At 37.7% G+C, this 25,792-nt stretch overlaps 24 non-coding genes across 24 annotated transcripts; all 24 read left to right on the top strand.

Moving 5' to 3' along the window:
- The first annotated feature begins 1,069 nt into the window (after positions 1-1,069).
- TRNAF-GAA (transfer RNA phenylalanine (anticodon GAA)) lies at positions 1,070-1,142 on the top strand. The gene has a single exon. It is a non-coding gene; the product is annotated as a tRNA-Phe (tRNA).
- A 939-nt stretch (positions 1,143-2,081) lies between these two features.
- Positions 2,082-2,154, top strand: TRNAF-GAA (transfer RNA phenylalanine (anticodon GAA)). The gene has a single exon. It is a non-coding gene; the product is annotated as a tRNA-Phe (tRNA).
- A 173-nt stretch (positions 2,155-2,327) lies between these two features.
- TRNAF-GAA (transfer RNA phenylalanine (anticodon GAA)) lies at positions 2,328-2,400 on the top strand. Its single transcript has one exon. It is a non-coding gene; the product is annotated as a tRNA-Phe (tRNA).
- A 940-nt stretch (positions 2,401-3,340) lies between these two features.
- On the top strand, positions 3,341-3,413 carry TRNAF-GAA (transfer RNA phenylalanine (anticodon GAA)). Its single transcript has one exon. It is a non-coding gene; the product is annotated as a tRNA-Phe (tRNA).
- Positions 3,414-3,586: 173 nt separating this feature from the next.
- On the top strand, positions 3,587-3,659 carry TRNAF-GAA (transfer RNA phenylalanine (anticodon GAA)). Its single transcript has one exon. It is a non-coding gene; the product is annotated as a tRNA-Phe (tRNA).
- A 1,186-nt stretch (positions 3,660-4,845) lies between these two features.
- On the top strand, positions 4,846-4,918 carry TRNAF-GAA (transfer RNA phenylalanine (anticodon GAA)). Its single transcript has one exon. It is a non-coding gene; the product is annotated as a tRNA-Phe (tRNA).
- A 3,456-nt stretch (positions 4,919-8,374) lies between these two features.
- TRNAF-GAA (transfer RNA phenylalanine (anticodon GAA)) lies at positions 8,375-8,447 on the top strand. Its single transcript has one exon. It is a non-coding gene; the product is annotated as a tRNA-Phe (tRNA).
- A 1,186-nt stretch (positions 8,448-9,633) lies between these two features.
- TRNAF-GAA (transfer RNA phenylalanine (anticodon GAA)) lies at positions 9,634-9,706 on the top strand. Its single transcript has one exon. It is a non-coding gene; the product is annotated as a tRNA-Phe (tRNA).
- Positions 9,707-10,891: 1,185 nt separating this feature from the next.
- On the top strand, positions 10,892-10,964 carry TRNAF-GAA (transfer RNA phenylalanine (anticodon GAA)). Its single transcript has one exon. It is a non-coding gene; the product is annotated as a tRNA-Phe (tRNA).
- Positions 10,965-12,150: 1,186 nt separating this feature from the next.
- Positions 12,151-12,223, top strand: TRNAF-GAA (transfer RNA phenylalanine (anticodon GAA)). The gene has a single exon. It is a non-coding gene; the product is annotated as a tRNA-Phe (tRNA).
- Positions 12,224-12,396: 173 nt separating this feature from the next.
- TRNAF-GAA (transfer RNA phenylalanine (anticodon GAA)) lies at positions 12,397-12,469 on the top strand. The gene has a single exon. It is a non-coding gene; the product is annotated as a tRNA-Phe (tRNA).
- Positions 12,470-13,654: 1,185 nt separating this feature from the next.
- On the top strand, positions 13,655-13,727 carry TRNAF-GAA (transfer RNA phenylalanine (anticodon GAA)). Its single transcript has one exon. It is a non-coding gene; the product is annotated as a tRNA-Phe (tRNA).
- A 1,186-nt stretch (positions 13,728-14,913) lies between these two features.
- On the top strand, positions 14,914-14,986 carry TRNAF-GAA (transfer RNA phenylalanine (anticodon GAA)). The gene has a single exon. It is a non-coding gene; the product is annotated as a tRNA-Phe (tRNA).
- Positions 14,987-15,926: 940 nt separating this feature from the next.
- On the top strand, positions 15,927-15,999 carry TRNAF-GAA (transfer RNA phenylalanine (anticodon GAA)). Its single transcript has one exon. It is a non-coding gene; the product is annotated as a tRNA-Phe (tRNA).
- Positions 16,000-16,172: 173 nt separating this feature from the next.
- On the top strand, positions 16,173-16,245 carry TRNAF-GAA (transfer RNA phenylalanine (anticodon GAA)). Its single transcript has one exon. It is a non-coding gene; the product is annotated as a tRNA-Phe (tRNA).
- A 2,199-nt stretch (positions 16,246-18,444) lies between these two features.
- TRNAF-GAA (transfer RNA phenylalanine (anticodon GAA)) lies at positions 18,445-18,517 on the top strand. The gene has a single exon. It is a non-coding gene; the product is annotated as a tRNA-Phe (tRNA).
- Positions 18,518-18,690: 173 nt separating this feature from the next.
- TRNAF-GAA (transfer RNA phenylalanine (anticodon GAA)) lies at positions 18,691-18,763 on the top strand. Its single transcript has one exon. It is a non-coding gene; the product is annotated as a tRNA-Phe (tRNA).
- A 1,185-nt stretch (positions 18,764-19,948) lies between these two features.
- TRNAF-GAA (transfer RNA phenylalanine (anticodon GAA)) lies at positions 19,949-20,021 on the top strand. Its single transcript has one exon. It is a non-coding gene; the product is annotated as a tRNA-Phe (tRNA).
- Positions 20,022-20,961: 940 nt separating this feature from the next.
- TRNAF-GAA (transfer RNA phenylalanine (anticodon GAA)) lies at positions 20,962-21,034 on the top strand. The gene has a single exon. It is a non-coding gene; the product is annotated as a tRNA-Phe (tRNA).
- A 173-nt stretch (positions 21,035-21,207) lies between these two features.
- Positions 21,208-21,280, top strand: TRNAF-GAA (transfer RNA phenylalanine (anticodon GAA)). The gene has a single exon. It is a non-coding gene; the product is annotated as a tRNA-Phe (tRNA).
- Positions 21,281-22,465: 1,185 nt separating this feature from the next.
- TRNAF-GAA (transfer RNA phenylalanine (anticodon GAA)) lies at positions 22,466-22,538 on the top strand. The gene has a single exon. It is a non-coding gene; the product is annotated as a tRNA-Phe (tRNA).
- Positions 22,539-23,478: 940 nt separating this feature from the next.
- On the top strand, positions 23,479-23,551 carry TRNAF-GAA (transfer RNA phenylalanine (anticodon GAA)). The gene has a single exon. It is a non-coding gene; the product is annotated as a tRNA-Phe (tRNA).
- Positions 23,552-23,724: 173 nt separating this feature from the next.
- Positions 23,725-23,797, top strand: TRNAF-GAA (transfer RNA phenylalanine (anticodon GAA)). The gene has a single exon. It is a non-coding gene; the product is annotated as a tRNA-Phe (tRNA).
- Positions 23,798-24,982: 1,185 nt separating this feature from the next.
- TRNAF-GAA (transfer RNA phenylalanine (anticodon GAA)) lies at positions 24,983-25,055 on the top strand. Its single transcript has one exon. It is a non-coding gene; the product is annotated as a tRNA-Phe (tRNA).
- Positions 25,056-25,792: the final 737 nt, after the last annotated feature.

Genomic DNA, 25,792 nt, shown 5'->3' on the forward strand with positions numbered 1-25,792 from the left:
TAAATCCATCCCAAAATGTTTTTAGTAGGCTTTAAAACCACCAGCAAGGACTGATGCACTGAAAATCTCAACATCCCTACTTGAAATCCAATATTGGATATGCTTGGTAACCAAAACAATGTGATTGATGAAAGTTTAAAAAGTCTTTCGGTTTTGTTTTGTTTTTTCTTAGTCTATTAGAATTTCCATGCTGCCTGAAAATTGCCAGATTGTTCAAAATGTCCTGAGAAAAATATAGAACATAATTCAATTGAAAACAAAACGTTTTCTCAGAGGCTCAAATGGCTTGGTTGGCAGAGCATTAGGCTTAAGGTCCCTGTTTAGTTTCTGGGTTTTGGAAAGGTTCATATTAAATGTATTGTAACTTTGTGAAATTTAGTTCACGATGGAATGTCTTCAAATTCTTCAAAGGGAGATCATCTTTTCACTCTCGTGAAGCTAAAATAGTTCAGTGTAAAGAGCTTTACACTGAAGATCTTGAAGTATCTGGCACATCTCTAGGTTTTGCAATGGTCTCGCTGAAGCTCTACAGGTCCTTGCTCAGTATGCAGAGCTTTACACTGAAGATCTTGAAGTACCTGGCTCATCTCTAGGTTTTGCCATGGTCTCGCTGAAGCTCTAAAGGTCCTTGCTTCAATGTTAAGCTTTATCTTGCTAGTATATTGATACTTATCAACTAATTTAAATAAATGTAGCTTCCTGTGAAGTAATTGGAAATTTTCTTGTGCTGGAGAGGACTCTGGTTTGTAATGCAGTTGGATTTCTATGCTGTTGTTGTGTCTTCAATTTTTTAAAAAAGTGTCCCCGCTTACTGTAAGAGGAGGCAGAAATAGCTCAGTTGGGAGAGCGTTAGACTGAAGATCTAAAGGTCCCTGGTTCGATCCCGGGTTTCGGCATCTTTTCACACCATATAAATGTACAAAAATACAACACAACACGTTTAAAAAATTTACTTCCGGTTTGGAAATTTTTGTTATTCTTGTAATTGTATTCACAATGTCTTTGCATTTCTATGATGTGGAACATCTTCAAATTCCCAAAACAGTGACCTCCACAACTAGCAGCACAGGCCGAAATAGCTCAGTTGGGAGAGCGTTAGACTGAAGATCTAAAGGTCCCTGGTTCGATCCCGGGTTTCGGCATGTTCTTCTTTGGATATAAAACAACCGATAACTATTTTGGAAGTCTCCTTTTTCTTTCGTAAATTGATAGGGATGCTCCTCATTCAGGAAAGTACATGATTAAAAGTACCCATTTCTAAATCCATCCCAAAACGTTTTCAGTAGGCTTTAAAACCACCAGCAAGGACTGATGCACTGAAAATCTCAACATCCCTACTTGAAATCCAATATTGGATATGCTTGGTAACCAAAACAATGTGATTGATGAAAGTTTAAAAAGTCTTTCGGTTTTGTTTTGTTTTTTCTTAGTCTATTAGAATTTCCATGCTGCCTGAAAATTGCCAGATTGTTCAAAATGTCCTGAGAAAAATATAGAACATAATTCAATTGAAAACAAAACGTTTTCTCAGAGGCTCAAATGGCTTGGTTGGCAGAGCATTAGGTTTAAGGTCCCTGTTTAGTTTCTGGGTTTTGGAAAGGTTCATATTAAATGTATTGTAACTTTGTGAAATTTAGTTCACGATGGAATGTCTTCAAATTCTTCAAAGGGAGATCATCTTTTCACTCTCGTGAAGCTAAAATAGTTCAGTGTAAAGAGCTTTACACTGAAGATCTTGAAGTATCTGGCACATCTCTAGGTTTTGCAATGGTCTCGCTGAAGCTCTACAGGTCCTTGCTCAGTATGCAGAGCTTTACACTGAAGATCTTGAAGTACCTGGCTCATCTCTAGGTTTTGCCATGGTCTCGCTGAAGCTCTAAAGGTCCTTGCTTCAATGTTAAGCTTTATCTTGCTAGTATATTGATACTTATCAACTAATTTAAAGAAATGTAGCTTCCTGTGAAGTAATTGGAAATTTTCTTGTGCTGGAGAGGACTCTGGTTTGTAATGCAGTTGGATTTCTATGCTGTTTTTGTGTCTTCAATTTTTTTAAAAAGTGTCCACGCTTACTGTTAGAGGAGGCCGAAATAGCTCAGTTGGGAGAGCGTTAGACTGAAGATCTAAAGGTCCCTGGTTCGATCCCGGGTTTCGGCATCTTTTCACACCGTATAAATGTACAAAAATACAACACAACACATTTAAAAAATTTACTTCCGGTTTGGAAATTTTTGTTATTCTTTTAATTGTATTCACAATGTCTTTGCATTTCTATGGTGTGGAACATCTTCAAATTCCCAAAACAGTGACCTCCACAACTAGCAGCACAGGCCGAAATAGCTCAGTTGGGAGAGCGTTAGACTGAAGATCTAAAGGTCCCTGGTTCGATCCCGGGTTTCGGCATGTTCTTCTTTGGATATAAAACAACCGATAACTATTTTGGAAGTCTCCTTTTTCTTTCGTAAATTGATAGGGATGCTCCTCATTCAGGAAAGTACATGATTAAAAGTACCCATTTCTAAATCCATCCCAAAACGTTTTCAGTAGGCTTTAAAACCACCAGCAAGGACTGATGCACTGAAAATCTCAACATCCCTACTTGAAATCCAATATTGGATATGCTTGGTAACCAAAACAATGTGATTGATGAAAGTTTAAAAAGTCTTTCGGTTTTGTTTTGTTTTTTCTTAGTCTTTTAGAATTTCCATGCTGCCTGAAAATTGCCAGATTGTTCAAAATGTCCTGAGAAAAATATAGAACATAATTCAATTGAAAACAAAACGTTTTCTCAGAGGCTCAAATGGCTTGGTTGGCAGAGCATTAGGCTTAAGGTCCCTGTTTAGTTTCTGGGTTTTGGAAAGGTTCATATTAAATGTATTGTAACTTTGTGAAATTTAGTTCACGATGGAATGTCTTCAAATTCTTCAAAGGGAGATCATCTTTTCACTCTCGTGAAGCTAAAATAGTTCAGTGTAAAGAGCTTTACACTGAAGATCTTGAAGTATCTGGCACATCTCTAGGTTTTGCAATGGTCTCGCTGAAGCTCTACAGGTCCTTGCTCAGTATGCAGAGCTTTACACTGAAGATCTTGAAGTACCTGGCTCATCTCTAGGTTTTGCCATGGTCTCGCTGAAGCTCTAAAGGTCCTTGCTTCAATGTTAAGCTTTATCTTGCTAGTATATTGATACTTATCAACTAATTTAAAGAAATGTAGCTTCCTGTGAAGTAATTGGAAATTTTCTTGTGCTGGAGAGGACTCTGGTTTGTAATGCAGTTGGATTTCTATGCTGTTGTTGTGTTTTCCATTTTTTTTAAAACGTGTCCACGCTTACTGTTAGAGAAGGCCGAAATAGCTCAGTTGGGAGAGCGTTAGACTGAAGATCTAAAGGTCCCTGGTTCGATCCCGGGTTTCGGCATCTTTTCACACCATATAAATGTACAAAAATACAACACAACACGTTTAAAAAATTTACTTCCGGTTTGGAAATTTTTGTTATTCTTGTAATTGTATTCACAATGTCTTTGCATTTCTATGATGTGGAACATCTTCAAATTCCCAAAACAGTGACCTCCACAACTAGCAGCACAGGCCGAAATAGCTCAGTTGGGAGAGCGTTAGACTGAAGATCTAAAGGTCCCTGGTTCGATCCCGGGTTTCGGCATGTTCTTCTTTGGATATAAAACAACCGATAACTATTTTGGAAGTCTCCTTTTTCTTTCGTAAATTGATAGGGATGCTCCTCATTCAGGAAAGTACATGATTAAAAGTACCCATTTCTAAATCCATCCCAAAACGTTTTCAGTAGGCTTTAAAACCACCAGCAAGGACTGATGCACTGAAAATCTCAACATCCCTACTTGAAATCCAATATTGGATATGCTTGGTAACCAAAACAATGTGATTGATGAAAGTTTAAAAAGTCTTTCGGTTTTGTTTTGTTTTTTCTTAGTCTATTAGAATTTCCATGCTGCCTGAAAATTGCCAGATTGTTCAAAATGTCCTGAGAAAAATATAGAACATAATTCAATTGAAAACAAAACGTTTTCTCAGAGGCTCAAATGGCTTGGTTGGCAGAGCATTCGGCTTAAGGTCCCTGTTTAGTTTCTGGGTTTTGGAAAGGTTCATATTAAATGTATTGTAACTTTGTGAAATTTAGTTCACGATGGAATGTCTTCAAATTCTTCAAAGGGAGATCATCTTTTCACTCTCGTGAAGCTAAAATAGTTCAGTGTAAAGAGCTTTACACTGAAGATCTTGAAGTATCTGGCACATCTCTAGGTTTTGCAATGGTCTCGCTGAAGCTCTACAGGTCCTTGCTCAGTATGCAGAGCTTTACACTGAAGATCTTGAAGTACCTGGCTCATCTCTAGGTTTTGCCATGGTCTCGCTGAAGCTCTAAAGGTCCTTGCTTCAATGTTAAGCTTTATCTTGCTGGTATATTGATACTTATCAACTAATTTAAATAAATGTAGCTTCCTGTGAAGTAATTGGAAATTTTCTTGTGCTGGAGAGGACTCTGGTTTGTAATGCAGTTGGATTTCTATGCTGTTGTTGTGTTTTCCATTTTTTTTAAAACGTGTCCACGCTTACTGTTAGAGGAGGCCGAAATAGCTCAGTTGGGAGAGCGTTAGACTGAAGATCTAAAGGTCCCTGGTTCGATCCCGGGTCTCGGCATCTTTTCACACCGTATAAATGTACAAAAATACAACACAACACATTTAAAAAATTTACTTCCGGTTTGGAAATTTTTGTTATTCTTTTAATTGTATTCACAATGTCTTTGCATTTCTATGGTGTGGAACATCTTCAAATTCCCAAAACAGTGACCTCCACAACTAGCAGCACAGGCCGAAATAGCTCAGTTGGGAGAGCGTTAGACTGAAGATCTAAAGGTCCCTGGTTCGATCCCGGGTTTCGGCATGTTCTTCTTTGGATATAAAACAACCGATAACTATTTTGGAAGTCTCCTTTTTCTTTCGTAAATTGATAGGGATGCTCCTCATTCAGGAAAGTACATGATTAAAAGTACCCATTTCTAAATCCATCCCAAAACGTTTTCAGTAGGCTTTAAAACCACCAGCAAGGACTGATGCACTGAAAATCTCAACATCCCTACTTGAAATCCAATATTGGATATGCTTGGTAACCAAAACAATGTGATTGATGAAAGTTTAAAAAGTCTTTCGGTTTTGTTTTGTTTTTTCTTAGTCTATTAGAATTTCCATGCTGCCTGAAAATTGCCAGATTGTTCAAAATGTCCTGAGAAAAATATAGAACATAATTCAATTGAAAACAAAACGTTTTCTCAGAGGCTCAAATGGCTTGGTTGGCAGAGCATTAGGCTTAAGGTCCCTGTTTAGTTTCTGGGTTTTGGAAAGGTTCATATTAAATGTATTGTAACTTTGTGAAATTTAGTTCACGATGGAATGTCTTCAAATTCTTCAAAGGGAGATCATCTTTTCACTCTCGTGAAGCTAAAATAGTTCAGTGTAAAGAGCTTTACACTGAAGATCTTGAAGTATCTGGCACATCTCTAGGTTTTGCAATGGTCTCGCTGAAGCTCTACAGGTCCTTGCTCAGTATGCAGAGCTTTACACTGAAGATCTTGAAGTACCTGGCTCATCTCTAGGTTTTGCCATGGTCTCGCTGAAGCTCTAAAGGTCCTTGCTTCAATGTTAAGCTTTATCTTGCTAGTATATTGATACTTATCAACTAATTTAAATAAATGTAGCTTCCTGTGAAGTAATTGGAAATTTTCTTGTGCTGGAGAGGACTCTGGTTTGTAATGCAGTTGGATTTCTATGCTGTTTTTGTGTCTTCAATTTTTTTAAAAAGTGTCCACGCTTACTGTTAGAGGAGGCCGAAATAGCCCAGTTGGGAGAGCGTTAGACTGAAGATCTAAAGGTCCCTGGTTCGATCCCGGGTTTCGGCATCTTTTCACACCGTATAAATGTACAAAAATACAACACAACACATTTCAAAAATTTACTTCCGGTTTGGAAATTTTTGTTATTCTTTTAATTGTATTCACAATGTCTTTGCATTTCTATGGTGTGGAACATCTTCAAATTCCCAAAACAGTGACCTCCACAACTAGCAGCACAGGCTGAAATAGCTCAGTTGGGAGAGCGTTAGACTGAAGATCTAAAGGTCCCTGGTTCGATCCCGGGTTTCGGCATGTTCTTCTTTGGATATAAAACAACCGATAACTATTTTGGAAGTCTCCTTTTTCTTTCGTAAATTGATAGGGATGCTCCTCATTCAGGAAAGTACATGATTAAAAGTACCCATTTCTAAATCCATCCCAAAACGTTTTCAGTAGGCTTTAAAACCACCAGCAAGGACTGATGCACTGAAAATCTCAACATCCCTACTTGAAATCCAATATTGGTTATGCTTGGTAACCAAAACAATGTGATTGATGAAAGTTTAAAAAGTCTTTCGGTTTTGTTTTGTTTTTTCTTAGTCTATTAGAATTTCCATGCTGCCTGAAAATTGCCAGATTGTTCAAAATGTCCTGAGAAAAATATAGAACATAATTCAATTGAAAACAAAACGTTTTCTCAGAGGCTCAAATGGCTTGGTTGGCAGAGCATTAGGCTTAAGGTCCCTGTTTAGTTTCTGGGTTTTGGAAAGGTTCATATTAAATGTATTGTAACTTTGTGAAATTTAGTTCACGATGGAATGTCTTCAAATTCTTCAAAGGGAGATCATCTTTTCACTCTCGTGAAGCTAAAATAGTTCAGTGTAAAGAGCTTTACACTGAAGATCTTGAAGTATCTGGCACATCTCTAGGTTTTGCAATGGTCTCGCTGAAGCTCTACAGGTCCTTGCTCAGTATGCAGAGCTTTACACTGAAGATCTTGAAGTACCTGGCTCATCTCTAGGTTTTGCCATGGTCTCGCTGAAGCTCTAAAGGTCCTTGCTTCAATGTTAAGCTTTATCTTGCTAGTATATTGATACTTATCAACTAATTTAAATAAATGTAGCTTCCTGTGAAGTAATTGGAAATTTTCTTGTGCTGGAGAGGACTCTGGTTTGTAATGCAGTTGGATTTCTATGCTGTTGTTGTGTTTTCCATTTTTTTTAAAACGTGTCCACGCTTACTGTTAGAGAAGGCCAAAATAGCTCAGTTGGGAGAGCGTTAGACTGAAGATCTAAAGGTCCTTGGTTCGATCCCGGGTTTCGGCATCTTTTCACACCATATAAATGTACAAAAATACAACACAACACGTTTAAAAAATTTACTTCCGGTTTGGAAATTTTTGTTATTCTTGTAATTGTATTCACAATGTCTTTGCATTTCTATGATGTGGAACATCTTCAAATTCCCAAAACAGTGACCTCCACAACTAGCAGCACAGGCCGAAGTAGCTCAGTTGGGAGAGCGTTAGACTGAAGATCTAAAGGTCCCTGGTTCGATCCCGGGTTTCGGCATGTTCTTCTTTGGATATAAAACAACCGATAACTATTTTGGAAGTCTCCTTTTTCTTTCGTAAATTGATAGGGATGCTCCTCATTCAGGAAAGTACATGATTAAAAGTACCCATTTCTAAATCCATCCCAAAACGTTTTCAGTAGGCTTTAAAACCACCAGCAAGGACTGATGCACTGAAAATCTCAACATCCCTACTTGAAATCCAATATTGGATATGCTTGGTAACCAAAACAATGTGATTGATGAAAGTTTAAAAAGTCTTTCGGTTTTGTTTTGTTTTTTCTTAGTCTATTAGAATTTCCATGCTGCCTGAAAATTGCCAGATTGTTCAAAATGTCCTGAGAAAAATATAGAACATAATTCAATTGAAAACAAAACGTTTTCTCAGAGGCTCAAATGGCTTGGTTGGCAGAGCATTAGGCTTAAGGTCCCTGTTTAGTTTCTGGGTTTTGGAAAGGTTCATATTAAATGTATTGTAACTTTGTGAAATTTAGTTCACGATGGAATGTCTTCAAATTCTTCAAAGGGAGATCATCTTTTCACTCTCGTGAAGCTAAAATAGTTCAGTGTAAAGAGCTTTACACTGAAGATCTTGAAGTATCTGGCACATCTCTAGGTTTTGCAATGGTCTCGCTGAAGCTCTACAGGTCCTTGCTCAGTATGCAGAGCTTTACACTGAAGATCTTGAAGTACCTGGCTCATCTCTAGGTTTTGCCATGGTCTCGCTGAAGCTCTAAAGGTCCTTGCTTCAATGTTAAGCTTTATCTTGCTGGTATATTGATACTTATCAACTAATTTAAAGAAATGTAGCTTCCTGTGAAGTAATTGGAAATTTTCTTGTGCTGGAGAGGACTCTGGTTTGTAATGCAGTTGGATTTCTATGCTGTTTTTGTGTCTTCAATTTTTTTAAAAAGTGTCCACGCTTACTGTTAGAGGAGGCCGAAATAGCTCAGTTGGGAGAGCGTTAGACTGAAGATCTAAAGGTCCCTGGTTCGATCCCGGGTTTCGGCATCTTTTCACACCGTATAAATGTACAAAAATACAACACAACACATTTAAAAAATTTACTTCCGGTTTGGAAATTTTTGTTATTCTTTTAATTGTATTCACAATGTCTTTGCATTTCTATGGTGTGGAACATCTTCAAATTCCCAAAACAGTGACCTCCACAACTAGCAGCACAGGCTGAAATAGCTCAGTTGGGAGAGCGTTAGACTGAAGATCTAAAGGTCCCTGGTTCGATCCCGGGTTTTGGCATGTTCTTCTTTGGATATAAAACAACCGATAACTATTTTGGAAGTCTCCTTTTTCTTTCGTAAATTGATAGGGATGCTCCTCATTCAGGAAAGTACATGATTAAAAGTACCCATTTCTAAATCCATCCCAAAACGTTTTCAGTAGGCTTTAAAACCACCAGCAAGGACTGATGCACTGAAAATCTCAACATCCCTACTTGAAATCCAATATTGGATATGCTTGGTAACCAAAACAATGTGATTGATGAAAGTTTAAAAAGTCTTTCGGTTTTGTTTTGTTTTTTCTTAGTCTATTAGAATTTCCATGCTGCCTGAAAATTGCCAGATTGTTCAAAATGTCCTGAGAAAAATATAGAACATAATTCAATTGAAAACAAAACGTTTTCTCAGAGGCTCAAATGGCTTGGTTGGCAGAGCATTAGGCTTAAGGTCCCTGTTTAGTTTCTGGGTTTTGGAAAGGTTCATATTAAATGTATTGTAACTTTGTGAAATTTAGTTCACGATGGAATGTCTTCAAATTCTTCAAAGGGAGATCATCTTTTCACTCTCGTGAAGCTAAAATAGTTCAGTGTAAAGAGCTTTACACTGAAGATCTTGAAGTATCTGGCACATCTCTAGGTTTTGCAATGGTCTCGCTGAAGCTCTACAGGTCCTTGCTCAGTATGCAGAGCTTTACACTGAAGATCTTGAAGTACCTGGCTCATCTCTAGGTTTTGCCATGGTCTCGCTGAAGCTCTAAAGGTCCTTGCTTCAATGTTAAGCTTTATCTTGCTAGTATATTGATACTTATCAACTAATTTAAATAAATGTAGCTTCCTGTGAAGTAATTGGAAATTTTCTTGTGCTGGAGAGGACTCTGGTTTGTAATGCAGTTGGATTTCTATGCTGTTGTTGTGTTTTCCATTTTTTTTAAAACGTGTCCACGCTTACTGTTAGAGAAGGCCGAAATAGCTCAGTTGGGAGAGCGTTAGACTGAAGATCTAAAGGTCCCTGGTTCGATCCCGGGTTTCGGCATCTTTTCACACCATATAAATGTACAAAAATACAACACAACACGTTTAAAAAATTTACTTCCGGTTTGGAAATTTTTGTTATTCTTGTAATTGTATTCACAATGTCTTTGCATTTCTATGATGTGGAACATCTTCAAATTCCCAAAACAGTGACCTCCACAACTAGCAGCACAGGCCGAAGTAGCTCAGTTGGGAGAGCGTTAGACTGAAGATCTAAAGGTCCCTGGTTCGATCCCGGGTTTCGGCATGTTCTTCTTTGGATATAAAACAACCGATAACTATTTTGGAAGTCTCCTTTTTCTTTCGTAAATTGATAGGGATGCTCCTCATTCAGGAAAGTACATGATTAAAAGTACCCATTTCTAAATCCATCCCAAAACGTTTTCAGTAGGCTTTAAAACCACCAGCAAGGACTGATGCACTGAAAATCTCAACATCCCTACTTGAAATCCAATATTGGATATGCTTGGTAACCAAAACAATGTGATTGATGAAAGTTTAAAAAGTCTTTCGGTTTTGTTTTGTTTTTTCTTAGTCTATTAGAATTTCCATGCTGCCTGAAAATTGCCAGATTGTTCAAAATGTCCTGAGAAAAATATAGAACATAATTCAATTGAAAACAAAACGTTTTCTCAGAGGCTCAAATGGCTTGGTTGGCAGAGCATTAGGCTTAAGGTCCCTGTTTAGTTTCTGGGTTTTGGAAAGGTTCATATTAAATGTATTGTAACTTTGTGAAATTTAGTTCACGATGGAATGTCTTCAAATTCTTCAAAGGGAGATCATCTTTTCACTCTCGTGAAGCTAAAATAGTTCAGTGTAAAGAGCTTTACACTGAAGATCTTGAAGTATCTGGCACATCTCTAGGTTTTGCAATGGTCTCGCTGAAGCTCTACAGGTCCTTGCTCAGTATGCAGAGCTTTACACTGAAGATCTTGAAGTACCTGGCTCATCTCTAGGTTTTGCCATGGTCTCGCTGAAGCTCTAAAGGTCCTTGCTTCAATGTTAAGCTTTATCTTGCTGGTATATTGATACTTATCAACTAATTTAAAGAAATGTAGCTTCCTGTGAAGTAATTGGAAATTTTCTTGTGCTGGAGAGGACTCTGGTTTGTAATGCAGTTGGATTTCTATGCTGTTTTTGTGTCTTCAATTTTTTTAAAAAGTGTCCACGCTTACTGTTAGAGGAGGCCGAAATAGCTCAGTTGGGAGAGCGTTAGACTGAAGATCTAAAGGTCCCTGGTTCGATCCCGGGTTTCGGCATCTTTTCACACCGTATAAATGTACAAAAATACAACACAACACATTTAAAAAATTTACTTCCGGTTTGGAAATTTTTGTTATTCTTTTAATTGTATTCACAATGTCTTTGCATTTCTATGGTGTGGAACATCTTCAAATTCCCAAAACAGTGACCTCCACAATTAGCAGCACAGGCTGAAATAGCTCAGTTGGGAGAGCGTTAGACTGAAGATCTAAAGGTCCCTGGTTCGATCCCGGGTTTCGGCATGTTCTTCTTTGGATATAAAACAACCGATAACTATTTTGGAAGTCTCCTTTTTCTTTCGTAAATTGATAGGGATGCTCCTCATTCAGGAAAGTACATGATTAAAAGTACCCATTTCTAAATCCATCCCAAAACGTTTTCAGTAGGCTTTAAAACCACCAGCAAGGACTGATGCACTGAAAATCTCAACATCCCTACTTGAAATCCAATATTGGATATGCTTGGTAACCAAAACAATGTGATTGATGAAAGTTTAAAAAGTCTTTCGGTTTTGTTTTGTTTTTTCTTAGTCTATTAGAATTTCCATGCTGCCTGAAAATTGCCAGATTGTTCAAAATGTCCTGAGAAAAATATAGAACATAATTCAATTGAAAACAAAACGTTTTCTCAGAGGCTCAAATGGCTTGGTTGGCAGAGCATTAGGCTTAAGGTCCCTGTTTAGTTTCTGGGTTTTGGAAAGGTTCATATTAAATGTATTGTAACTTTGTGAAATTTAGTTCACGATGGAATGTCTTCAAATTCTTCAAAGGGAGATCATCTTTTCACTCTCGTGAAGCTAAAATAGTTCAGTGTAAAGAGCTTTACACTGAAGATCTTGAAGTATCTGGCACATCTCTAGGTTTTGCAATGGTCTCGCTGAAGCTCTACAGGTCCTTGCTCAGTATGCAGAGCTTTACACTGAAGATCTTGAAGTACCTGGCTCATCTCTAGGTTTTGCCATGGTCTCGCTGAAGCTCTAAAGGTCCTTGCTTCAATGTTAAGCTTTATCTTGCTAGTATATTGATACTTATCAACTAATTTAAATAAATGTAGCTTCCTGTGAAGTAATTGGAAATTTTCTTGTGCTGGAGAGGACTCTGGTTTGTAATGCAGTTGGATTTCTATGCTGTTGTTGTGTTTTCCATTTTTTTTAAAACGTGTCCACGCTTACTGTTAGAGAAGGCCGAAATAGCTCAGTTGGGAGAGCGTTAGACTGAAGATCTAAAGGTCCCTGGTTCGATCCCGGGTTTCGGCATCTTTTCACACCATATAAATGTACAAAAATACAACACAACACGTTTAAAAAATTTACTTCCGGTTTGGAAATTTTTGTTATTCTTGTAATTGTATTCACAATGTCTTTGCATTTCTATGATGTGGAACATCTTCAAATTCCCAAAACAGTGACCTCCACAACTAGCAGCACAGGCCGAAATAGCTCAGTTGGGAGAGCGTTAGACTGAAGATCTAAAGGTCCCTGGTTCGATCCCGGGTTTCGGCATGTTCTTCTTTGGATATAAAACAACCGATAACTATTTTGGAAGTCTCCTTTTTCTTTCGTAAATTGATAGGGATGCTCCTCATTCAGGAAAGTACATGATTAAAAGTACCCATTTCTAAATCCATCCCAAAACGTTTTCAGTAGGCTTTAAAACCACCAGCAAGGACTGATGCACTGAAAATCTCAACATCCCTACTTGAAATCCAATATTGGATATGCTTGGTAACCAAAACAATGTGATTGATGAAAGTTTAAAAAGTCTTTCGGTTTTGTTTTGTTTTTTCTTAGTCTATTAGAATTTCCATGCTGCCTGAAAATTGCCAGATTGTTCAAAATGTCCTGAGAAAAATATAGAACATAATTCAATTGAAAACAAAACGTTTTCTCAGAGGCTCAAATGGCTTGGTTGGCAGAGCATTAGGCTTAAGGTCCCTGTTTAGTTTCTGGGTTTTGGAAAGGTTCATATTAAATGTATTGTAACTTTGTGAAATTTAGTTCACGATGGAATGTCTTCAAATTCTTCAAAGGGAGATCATCTTTTCACTCTCGTGAAGCTAAAATAGTTCAGTGTAAAGAGCTTTACACTGAAGATCTTGAAGTATCTGGCACATCTCTAGGTTTTGCAATGGTCTCGCTGAAGCTCTACAGGTCCTTGCTCAGTATGCAGAGCTTTACACTGAAGATCTTGAAGTACCTGGCTCATCTCTAGGTTTTGCCATGGTCTCGCTGAAGCTCTAAAGGTCCTTGCTTCAATGTTAAGCTTTATCTTGCTGGTATATTGATACTTATCAACTAATTTAAAGAAATGTAGCTTCCTGTGAAGTAATTGGAAATTTTCTTGTGCTGGAGAGGACTCTGGTTTGTAATGCAGTTGGATTTCTATGCTGTTTTTGTGTCTTCAATTTTTTTAAAAAGTGTCCACGCTTACTGTTAGAGGAGGCCGAAATAGCTCAGTTGGGAGAGCGTTAGACTGAAGATCTAAAGGTCACTGGTTCGATCCCGGGTTTCGGCATCTTTTCACACCGTGTAAATGTACAAAAATACAACACAACACGTTTAAAAAATTTACTTCCGGTTTGGAAATTTTTGTTATTCTTTTAATTGTATTCACAATGTCTTTGCATTTCTATGATGTGGAACATCTTCAAATTCCCAAAACAGTGACCTCCACAACTAGCAGCACAGGCCGAAATAGCTCAGTTGGGAGAGCGTTAGACTGAAGATCTAAAGGTCCCTGGTTCGATCCCGGGTTTCGGCATGTTCTTCTTTGGATATAAAACAACCGATAACTATTTTGGAAGTCTCCTTTTTCTTTCGTAAATTGATAGGGATGCTCCTCATTCAGGAAAGTACATGATTAAAAGTACCCATTTCTAAATCCATCCCAAAACGTTTTCAGTAGGCTTTAAAACCACCAGCAAGGACTGATGCACTGAAAATCTCAACATCCCTACTTGAAATCCAATATTGGATATGCTTGGTAACCAAAACAATGTGATTGATGAAAGTTTAAAAAGTCTTTCGGTTTTGTTTTGTTTTTTCTTAGTCTATTAGAATTTCCATGCTGCCTGAAAATTGCCAGATTGTTCAAAATGTCCTGAGAAAAATATAGAACATAATTCAATTGAAAACAAAACGTTTTCTCAGAGGCTCAAATGGCTTGGTTGGCAGAGCATTAGGCTTAAGGTCCCTGTTTAGTTTCTGGGTTTTGGAAAGGTTCATATTAAATGTATTGTAACTTTGTGAAATTTAGTTCACGATGGAATGTCTTCAAATTCTTCAAAGGGAGATCATCTTTTCACTCTCGTGAAGCTAAAATAGTTCAGTGTAAAGAGCTTTACACTGAAGATCTTGAAGTATCTGGCACATCTCTAGGTTTTGCAATGGTCTCGCTGAAGCTCTACAGGTCCTTGCTCAGTATGCAGAGCTTTACACTGAAGATCTTGAAGTACCTGGCTCATCTCTAGGTTTTGCCATGGTCTCGCTGAAGCTCTAAAGGTCCTTGCTTCAATGTTAAGCTTTATCTTGCTAGTATATTGATACTTATCAACTAATTTAAATAAATGTAGCTTCCTGTGAAGTAATTGGAAATTTTCTTGTGCTGGAGAGGACTCTGGTTTGTAATGCAGTTGGATTTCTATGCTGTTGTTGTGTTTTCCATTTTTTTTAAAACGTGTCCACGCTTACTGTTAGAGAAGGCCGAAATAGCTCAGTTGGGAGAGCGTTAGACTGAAGATCTAAAGGTCCCTGGTTCGATCCCGGGTTTTGGCATCTTTTCACACCATATAAATGTACAAAAATACAACACAACACGTTTAAAAAATTTACTTCCGGTTTGGAAATTTTTGTTATTCTTGTAATTGTATTCACAATGTCTTTGCATTTCTATGATGTGGAACATCTTCAAATTCCCAAAACAGTGACCTCCACAACTAGCAGCACAGGCCGAAATAGCTCAGTTGGGAGAGCGTTAGACTGAAGATCTAAAGGTCCCTGGTTCGATCCCGGGTTTCGGCATGTTCTTCTTTGGATATAAAACAACCGATAACTATTTTGGAAGTCTCCTTTTTCTTTCGTAAATTGATAGGGATGCTCCTCATTCAGGAAAGTACATGATTAAAAGTACCCATTTCTAAATCCATCCCAAAACGTTTTCAGTAGGCTTTAAAACCACCAGCAAGGACTGATGCACTGAAAATCTCAACATCCCTACTTGAAATCCAATATTGGATATGCTTGGTAACCAAAACAATGTGATTGATGAAAGTTTAAAAAGTCTTTCGGTTTTGTTTTGTTTTTTCTTAGTCTATTAGAATTTCCATGCTGCCTGAAAATTGCCAGATTGTTCAAAATGTCCTGAGAAAAATATAGAACATAATTCAATTGAAAACAAAACGTTTTCTCAGAGGCTCAAATGGCTTGGTTGGCAGAGCATTAGGCTTAAGGTCCCTGTTTAGTTTCTGGGTTTTGGAAAGGTTCATATTAAATGTATTGTAACTTTGTGAAATTTAGTTCACGATGGAATGTCTTCAAATTCTTCAAAGGGAGATCATCTTTTCACTCTCGTGAAGCTAAAATAGTTCAGTGTAAAGAGCTTTACACTGAAGATCTTGAAGTATCTGGCACATCTCTAGGTTTTGCAATGGTCTCGCTGAAGTTCTACAGGTCCTTGCTCAGTATGCAGAGCTTTACACTGAAGATCTTGAAGTACCTGGCTCATCTCTAGGTTTTGCCATGGTCTCGCTGAAGCTCTAAAGGTCCTTGCTTCAATGTTAAGCTTTATCTTGCTAGTATATTGATACTTATCAACTAATTTAAATAAATGTAGCTTCCTGTGAAGTAATTGGAAATTTTCTTGTGCTGGAGAGGACTCTGGTTTGTAATGCAGTTGGATTTCTATGCTGTTGTTGTGTTTTCCATTTTTTTTAAAACGTGTCCACGCTTACTGTTAGAGAAGGCCGAAATAGCTCAGTTGGGAGAGCGTTAGACTGAAGATCTAAAGGTCCCTGGTTCGATCCCGGGTTTCGGCATCTTTTCACACCATATAAATGTACAAAAATACAACACAACACGTTTAAAAAATTTACTTCCGGTTTGGAAATTTTTGTTATTCTTGTAATTGTATTCACAATGTCTTTGCATTTCTATGATGTGGAACATCTTCAAATTCCCAAAACAGTGACCTCCACAACTAGCAGCACAGGCCGAAATAGCTCAGTTGGGAGAGCGTTAGACTGAAGATCTAAAGGTCCCTGGTTCGATCCCGGGTTTCGGCATGTTCTTCTTTGGATATAAAACAACCGATAACTATTTTGGAAGTCTCCTTTTTCTTTCGTAAATTGATAGGGATGCTCCTCATTCAGGAAAGTACATGATTAAAAGTACCCATTTCTAAATCCATCCCAAAACGTTTTCAGTAGGCTTTAAAACCACCAGCAAGGACTGATGCACTGAAAATCTCAACATCCCTACTTGAAATCCAATATTGGATATGCTTGGTAACCAAAACAATGTGATTGATGAAAGTTTAAAAAGTCTTTCGGTTTTGTTTTGTTTTTTCTTAGTCTATTAGAATTTCCATGCTGCCTGAAAATTGCCAGATTGTTCAAAATGTCCTGAGAAAAATATAGAACATAATTCAATTGAAAACAAAACGTTTTCTCAGAGGCTCAAATGGCTTGGTTGGCAGAGCATTAGGCTTAAGGTCCCTGTTTAGTTTCTGGGTTTTGGAAAGGTTCATATTAAATGTATTGTAACTTTGTGAAATTTAGTTCACGATGGAATGTCTTCAAATTCTTCAAAGGGAGATCATCTTTTCACTCTCGTGAAGCTAAAATAGTTCAGTGTAAAGAGCTTTACACTGAAGATCTTGAAGTATCTGGCACATCTCTAGGTTTTGCAATGGTCTCGCTGAAGCTCTACAGGTCCTTGCTCAGTATGCAGAGCTTTACACTGAAGATCTTGAAGTACCTGGCTCATCTCTAGGTTTTACCATGGTCTCGCTGAAGCTCTAAAGGTCCTTGCTTCAATGTTAAGCTTTATCTTGCTAGTATATTGATACTTATCAACTAATTTAAATAAATGTAGCTTCCTGTGAAGTAATTGGAAATTTTCTTGTGCTGGAGAGGACTCTGGTTTGTAATGCAGTTGGATTTCTATGCTGTTGTTGTGTTTTCCATTTTTTTTAAAACGTGTCCACGCTTACTGTTAGAGAAGGCCGAAATAGCTCAGTTGGGAGAGCGTTAGACTGAAGATCTAAAGGTCCCTGGTTCGATCCCGGGTTTTGGCATCTTTTCACACCATATAAATGTACAAAAATACAACACAACACATTTAAAAAATTTACTTCCGGTTTGGAAATTTTTGTTATTCTTGTAATTGTATTCACAATGTCTTTGCATTTCTATGGTGTGGAACATCTTCAAATTCCCAAAACAGTGACCTCCACAACTAGCAGCACAGGCTGAAATAGCTCAGTTGGGAGAGCGTTAGACTGAAGATCTAAAGGTCCCTGGTTCGATCCCGGGTTTCGGCATGTTCTTCTTTGGATATAAAACAACCGATAACTATTTTGGAAGTCTCCTTTTTCTTTCGTAAATTGATAGGGATGCTCCTCATTCAGGAAAGTACATGATTAAAAGTACCCATTTCTAAATCCATCCCAAAACGTTTTCAGTAGGCTTTAAAACCACCAGCAAGGACTGATGCACTGAAAATCTCAACATCCCTACTTGAAATCCAATATTGGATATGCTTGGTAACCAAAACAATGTGATTGATGAAAGTTTAAAAAGTCTTTCGGTTTTGTTTTGTTTTTTCTTAGTCTATTAGAATTTCCATGCTGCCTGAAAATTGCCAGATTGTTCAAAATGTCCTGAGAAAAATATAGAACATAATTCAATTGAAAACAAAACGTTTTCTCAGAGGCTCAAATGGCTTGGTTGGCAGAGCATTAGGCTTAAGGTCCCTGTTTAGTTTCTGGGTTTTGGAAAGGTTCATATTAAATGTATTGTAACTTTGTGAAATTTAGTTCACGATGGAATGTCTTCAAATTCTTCAAAGGGAGATCATCTTTTCACTCTCGTGAAGCTAAAATAGTTCAGTGTAAAGAGCTTTACACTGAAGATCTTGAAGTATCTGGCACATCTCTAGGTTTTGCAATGGTCTCGCTGAAGCTCTACAGGTCCTTGCTCAGTATGCAGAGCTTTACACTGAAGATCTTGAAGTACCTGGCTCATCTCTAGGTTTTGCCATGGTCTCGCTGAAGCTCTAAAGGTCCTTGCTTCAATGTTAAGCTTTATCTTGCTAGTATATTGATACTTATCAACTAATTTAAATAAATGTAGCTTCCTGTGAAGTAATTGGAAATTTTCTTGTGCTGGAGAGGACTCTGGTTTGTAATGCAGTTGGATTTCTATGCTGTTGTTGTGTTTTCCATTTTTTTTAAAACGTGTCCACGCTTACTGTTAGAGAAGGCCGAAATAGCTCAGTTGGGAGAGCGTTAGACTGAAGATCTAAAGGTCCCTGGTTCGATCCCGGGTTTCGGCATCTTTTCACACCATATAAATGTACAAAAATACAACACAACACGTTTAAAAAATTTGCTTCCGGTTTGGAAATTTTTGTTATTCTTGTAATTGTATTCACAATGTCTTTGCATTTCTATGATGTGGAACATCTTCAAATTCCCAAAACAGTGACCTCCACAACTAGCAGCACAGGCCGAAATAGCTCAGTTGGGAGAGCGTTAGACTGAAGATCTAAAGGTCCCTGGTTCGATCCCGGGTTTCGGCATGTTCTTCTTTGGATATAAAACAACCGATAACTATTTTGGAAGTCTCCTTTTTCTTTCGTAAATTGATAGGGATGCTCCTCATTCAGGAAAGTACATGATTAAAAGTACCCATTTCTAAATCCATCCCAAAACGTTTTCAGTAGGCTTTAAAACCACCAGCAAGGACTGATGCACTGAAAATCTCAACATCCCTACTTGAAATCCAATATTGGATATGCTTGGTAACCAAAACAATGTGATTGATGAAAGTTTAAAAAGTCTTTCGGTTTTGTTTTGTTTTTTCTTAGTCTATTAGAATTTCCATGCTGCCTGAAAATTGCCAGATTGTTCAAAATGTCCTGAGAAAAATATAGAACATAATTCAATTGAAAACAAAACGTTTTCTCAGAGGCTCAAATGGCTTGGTTGGCAGAGCATTAGGCTTAAGGTCCCTGTTTAGTTTCTGGGTTTTGGAAAGGTTCATATTAAATGTATTGTAACTTTGTGAAATTTAGTTCACGATGGAATGTCTTCAAATTCTTCAAAGGGAGATCATCTTTTCACTCTCGTGAAGCTAAAATAGTTCAGTGTAAAGAGCTTTACACTGAAGATCTTGAAGTATCTGGCACATCTCTAGGTTTTGCAATGGTCTCGCTGAAGCTCTACAGGTCCTTGCTCAGTATGCAGAGCTTTACACTGAAGATCTTGAAGTACCTGGCTCATCTCTAGGTTTTGCCATGGTCTCGCTGAAGCTCTAAAGGTCCTTGCTTCAATGTTAAGCTTTATCTTGCTGGTATATTGATACTTATCAACTAATTTAAAGAAATGTAGCTTCCTGTGAAGTAATTGGAAATTTTCTTGTGCTGGAGAGGACTCTGGTTTGTAATGCAGTTGGATTTCTATGCTGTTTTTGTGTCTTCAATTTTTTTAAAAAGTGTCCACGCTTACTGTTAGAGGAGGCCGAAATAGCTCAGTTGGGAGAGCGTTAGACTGAAGATCTAAAGGTCACTGGTTCGATCCCGGGTTTCGGCATCTTTTCACACCGTATAAATGTACAAAAATACAACACAACACGTTTAAAAAATTTACTTCCGGTTTGGAAATTTTTGTTATTCTTGTAATTGTATTCACAATGTCTTTGCATTTCTATGATGTGGAACATCTTCAAATTCCCAAAACAGTGACCTCCACAACTAGCAGCACAGGCCGAAATAGCTCAGTTGGGAGAGCGTTAGACTGAAGATCTAAAGGTCCCTGGTTCGATCCCGGGTTTCGGCATGTTCTTCTTTGGATATAAAACAACCGATAACTATTTTGGAAGTCTCCTTTTTCTTTCGTAAATTGATAGGGATGCTCCTCATTCAGGAAAGTACATGATTAAAAGTACCCATTTCTAAATCCATCCCAAAACGTTTTCAGTAGGCTTTAAAACCACCAGCAAGGACTGATGCACTGAAAATCTCAACATCCCTACTTGAAATCCAATATTGGATATGCTTGGTAACCAAAACAATGTGATTGATGAAAGTTTAAAAAGTCTTTCGGTTTTGTTTTGTTTTTTCTTAGTCTATTAGAATTTCCATGCTGCCTGAAAATTGCCAGATTGTTCAAAATGTCCTGAGAAAAATATAGAACATAATTCAATTGAAAACAAAACGTTTTCTCAGAGGCTCAAATGGCTTGGTTGGCAGAGCATTAGGCTTAAGGTCCCTGTTTAGTTTCTGGGTTTTGGAAAGGTTCATATTAAATGTATTGTAACTTTGTGAAATTTAGTTCACGATGGAATGTCTTCAAATTCTTCAAAGGGAGATCATCTTTTCACTCTCGTGAAGCTAAAATAGTTCAGTGTAAAGAGCTTTACACTGAAGATCTTGAAGTATCTGGCACATCTCTAGGTTTTGCAATGGTCTCGCTGAAGCTCTACAGGTCCTTGCTCAGTATGCAGAGCTTTACACTGAAGATCTTGAAGTACCTGGCTCATCTCTAGGTTTTGCCATGGTCTCGCTGAAGCTCTAAAGGTCCTTGCTTCAATGTTAAGCTTTATCTTGCTAGTATATTGATACTTATCAACTAATTTAAATAAATGTAGCTTCCTGTGAAGTAATTGGAAATTTTCTTGTGCTGGAGAGGACTCTGGTTTGTAATGCAGTTGGATTTCTATGCTGTTGTTGTGTTTTCCATTTTTTTTAAAACGTGTCCACGCTTACTGTTAGAGAAGGCCGAAATAGCTCAGTTGGGAGAGCGTTAGACTGAAGATCTAAAGGTCCCTGGTTCGATCCCGGGTTTCGGCATCTTTTCACACCATATAAATGTACAAAAATACAACACAACACGTTTAAAAAATTTACTTCCGGTTTGGAAATTTTTGTTATTCTTGTAATTGTATTCACAATGTCTTTGCATTTCTATGATGTGGAACATCTTCAAATTCCCAAAACAGTGACCTCCACAACTAGCAGCACAGGCCGAAATAGCTCAGTTGGGAGAGCGTTAGACTGAAGATCTAAAGGTCCCTGGTTCGATCCCGGGTTTCGGCATGTTCTTCTTTGGATATAAAACAACCGATAACTATTTTGGAAGTCTCCTTTTTCTTTCGTAAATTGATAGGGATGCTCCTCATTCAGGAAAGTACATGATTAAAAGTACCCATTTCTAAATCCATCCCAAAACGTTTTCAGTAGGCTTTAAAACCACCAGCAAGGACTGATGCACTGAAAATCTCAACATCCCTACTTGAAATCCAATATTGGATATGCTTGGTAACCAAAACAATGTGATTGATGAAAGTTTAAAAAGTCTTTCGGTTTTGTTTTGTTTTTTCTTAGTCTATTAGAATTTCCATGCTGCCTGAAAATTGCCAGATTGTTCAAAATGTCCTGAGAAAAATATAGAACATAATTCAATTGAAAACAAAACGTTTTCTCAGAGGCTCAAATGGCTTGGTTGGCAGAGCATTAGGCTTAAGGTCCCTGTTTAGTTTCTGGGTTTTGGAAAGGTTCATATTAAATGTATTGTAACTTTGTGAAATTTAGTTCACGATGGAATGTCTTCAAATTCTTCAAAGGGAGATCATCTTTTCACTCTCGTGAAGCTAAAATAGTTCAGTGTAAAGAGCTTTACACTGAAGATCTTGAAGTATCTGGCACATCTCTAGGTTTTGCAATGGTCTCGCTGAAGCTCTACAGGTCCTTGCTCAGTATGCAGAGCTTTACACTGAAGATCTTGAAGTACCTGGCTCATCTCTAGGTTTTGCCATGGTCTCGCTGAAGCTCTAAAGGTCCTTGCTTCAATGTTAAGCTTTATCTTGCTAGTATATTGATACTTATCAACTAATTTAAATTAATGTAGCTTCCTGTGAAGTAATTGGAAATTTTCTTGTGCTGGAGAGGACTCTGGTTTGTAATGCAGTTGGATTTCTATGCTGTTGTTGTGTCTTCAATTTTTTAAAAAAGTGTCCCCGCTTACTGTAAGAGGAGGCAGAAATAGCTCAGTTGGGAGAGCGTTAGACTGAAGATCTAAAGGTCCCTGGTTCGATCCCGGGTTTCGGCATCTTTTCACACCATATAAATGTACAAAAATACAACACAACACGTTTAAAAAATTTACTTCCGGTTTGGAAATTTTTGTTATTCTTGTAATTGTATTCACAATGTCTTTGCATTTCTATGATGTGGAACATCTTCAAATTCCCAAAACAGTGACCTCCACAACTAGCAGCACAGGCCGAAATAGCTCAGTTGGGAGAGCGTTAGACTGAAGATCTAAAGGTCCCTGGTTCGATCCCGGGTTTCGGCATGTTCTTCTTTGGATATAAAACAACCGATAACTATTTTGGAAGTCTCCTTTTTCTTTCGTAAATTGATAGGGATGCTCCTCATTCAGGAAAGTACATGATTAAAAGTACCCATTTCTAAATCCATCCCAAAACGTTTTCAGTAGGCTTTAAAACCACCAGCAAGGACTGATGCACTGAAAATCTCAACATCCCTACTTGAAATCCAATATTGGATATGCTTGGTAACCAAAACAATGTGATTGATGAAAGTTTAAAAAGTCTTTCGGTTTTGTTTTGTTTTTTCTTAGTCTATTAGAATTTCCATGCTGCCTGAAAATTGCCAGATTGTTCAAAATGTCCTGAGAAAAATATAGAACATAATTCAATTGAAAACAAAACGTTTTCTCAGAGGCTCAAATGGCTTGGTTGGCAGAGCATTAGGCTTAAGGTCCCTGTTTAGTTTCTGGGTTTTGGAAAGGTTCATATTAAATGTATTGTAACTTTGTGAAATTTAGTTCACGATGGAATGTCTTCAAATTCTTCAAAGGGAGATCATCTTTTCACTCTCGTGAAGCTAAAATAGTTCAGTGTAAAGAGCTTTACACTGAAGATCTTGAAGTATCTGGCACATCTCTAGGTTTTGCAATGGTCTCGCTGAAGCTCTACAGGTCCTTGCTCAGTATGCAGAGCTTTACACTGAAGATCTTGAAGTACCTGGCTCATCTCTAGGTTTTGCCATGGTCTCGCTGAAGCTCTAAAGGTCCTTGCTTCAATGTTAAGCTTTATCTTGCTAGTATATTGATACTTATCAACTAATTTAAATAAATGTAGCTTCCTGTGAAGTAATTGGAAATTTTCTTGTGCTGGAGAGGACTCTGGTTTGTAATGCAGTTGGATTTCTATGCTGTTGTTGTGTTTTCCATTTTTTTTAAAACGTGTCCACGCTTACTGTTAGAGAAGGCCGAAATAGCTCAGTTGGGAGAGCGTTAGACTGAAGATCTAAAGGTCCCTGGTTCGATCCCGGGTTTCGGCATCTTTTCACACCATATAAATGTACAAAAATACAACACAACACGTTTAAAAAATTTACTTCCGGTTTGGAAATTTTTGTTATTCTTGTAATTGTATTCACAATGTCTTTGCATTTCTATGATGTGGAACATCTTCAAATTCCCAAAACAGTGACCTCCACAACTAGCAGCACAGGCCGAAATAGCTCAGTTGGGAGAGCGTTAGACTGAAGATCTAAAGGTCCCTGGTTCGATCCCGGGTTTCGGCATGTTCTTCTTTGGATATAAAACAACCGATAACTATTTTGGAAGTCTCCTTTTTCTTTCGTAAATTGATAGGGATGCTCCTCATTCAGGAAAGTACATGATTAAAAGTACCCATTTCTAAATCCATCCCAAAACGTTTTCAGTAGGCTTTAAAACCACCAGCAAGGACTGATGCACTGAAAATCTCAACATCCCTACTTGAAATCCAATATTGGATATGCTTGGTAACCAAAACAATGTGATTGATGAAAGTTTAAAAAGTCTTTCGGTTTTGTTTTGTTTTTTCTTAGTCTATTAGAATTTCCATGCTGCCTGAAAATTGCCAGATTGTTCAAAATGTCCTGAGAAAAATATAGAACATAATTCAATTGAAAACAAAACGTTTTCTCAGAGGCTCAAATGGCTTGGTTGGCAGAGCATTAGGCTTAAGGTCCCTGTTTAGTTTCTGGGTTTTGGAAAGGTTCATATTAAATGTATTGTAACTTTGTGAAATTTAGTTCACGATGGAATGTCTTCAAATTCTTCAAAGGGAGATCATCTTTTCACTCTCGTGAAGCTAAAATAGTTCAGTGTAAAGAGCTTTACACTGAAGATCTTGAAGTATCTGGCACATCTCTAGGTTTTGCAATGGTCTCGCTGAAGCTCTACAGGTCCTTGCTCAGTATGCAGAGCTTTACACTGAAGATCTTGAAGTACCTGGCTCATCTCTAGGTTTTGCCATGGTCTCGCTGAAGCTCTAAAGGTCCTTGCTTCAATGTTAAGCTTTATCTTGCTAGTATATTGATACTTATCAACTAATTTAAATTAATGTAGCTTCCTGTGAAGTAATTGGAAATTTTCTTGTGCTGGAGAGGACTCTGGTTTGTAATGCAGTTGGATTTCTATGCTGTTGTTGTGTCTTCAATTTTTTAAAAAAGTGTCCCCGCTTACTGTAAGAGGAGGCAGAAATAGCTCAGTTGGGAGAGCGTTAGACTGAAGATCTAAAGGTCCCTGGTTCGATCCCGGGTTTCGGCATCTTTTCACACCATATAAATGTACAAAAATACAACACAACACGTTTAAAAAATTTACTTCCGGTTTGGAAATTTTTGTTATTCTTGTAATTGTATTCACAATGTCTTTGCATTTCTATGATGTGGAACATCTTCAAATTCCCAAAACAGTGACCTCCACAACTAGCAGCACAGGCCGAAATAGCTCAGTTGGGAGAGCGTTAGACTGAAGATCTAAAGGTCCCTGGTTCGATCCCGGGTTTCGGCATGTTCTTCTTTGGATATAAAACAACCGATAACTATTTTGGAAGTCTCCTTTTTCTTTCGTAAATTGATAGGGATGCTCCTCATTCAGGAAAGTACATGATTAAAAGTACCCATTTCTAAATCCATCCCAAAACGTTTTCAGTAGGCTTTAAAACCACCAGCAAGGACTGATGCACTGAAAATCTCAACATCCCTACTTGAAATCCAATATTGGATATGCTTGGTAACCAAAACAATGTGATTGATGAAAGTTTAAAAAGTCTTTCGGTTTTGTTTTGTTTTTTCTTAGTCTATTAGAATTTCCATGCTGCCTGAAAATTGCCAGATTGTTCAAAATGTCCTGAGAAAAATATAGAACATAATTCAATTGAAAACAAAACGTTTTCTCAGAGGCTCAAATGGCTTGGTTGGCAGAGCATTAGGCTTAAGGTCCCTGTTTAGTTTCTGGGTTTTGGAAAGGTTCATATTAAATGTATTGTAACTTTGTGAAATTTAGTTCACGATGGAATGTCTTCAAATTCTTCAAAGGGAGATCATCTTTTCACTCTCGTGAAGCTAAAATAGTTCAGTGTAAAGAGCTTTACACTGAAGATCTTGAAGTATCTGGCACATCTCTAGGTTTTGCAATGGTCTCGCTGAAGCTCTACAGGTCCTTGCTCAGTATGCAGAGCTTTACACTGAAGATCTTGAAGTACCTGGCTCATCTCTAGGTTTTGCCATGGTCTCGCTGAAGCTCTA

The sequence above is a fragment of the Engystomops pustulosus genome, chromosome 1, assembly GCF_040894005.1.
Source record: "Engystomops pustulosus chromosome 1, aEngPut4.maternal, whole genome shotgun sequence".
NCBI classification, from domain to species: Eukaryota; Metazoa; Chordata; class Amphibia; order Anura; family Leptodactylidae; genus Engystomops; species Engystomops pustulosus.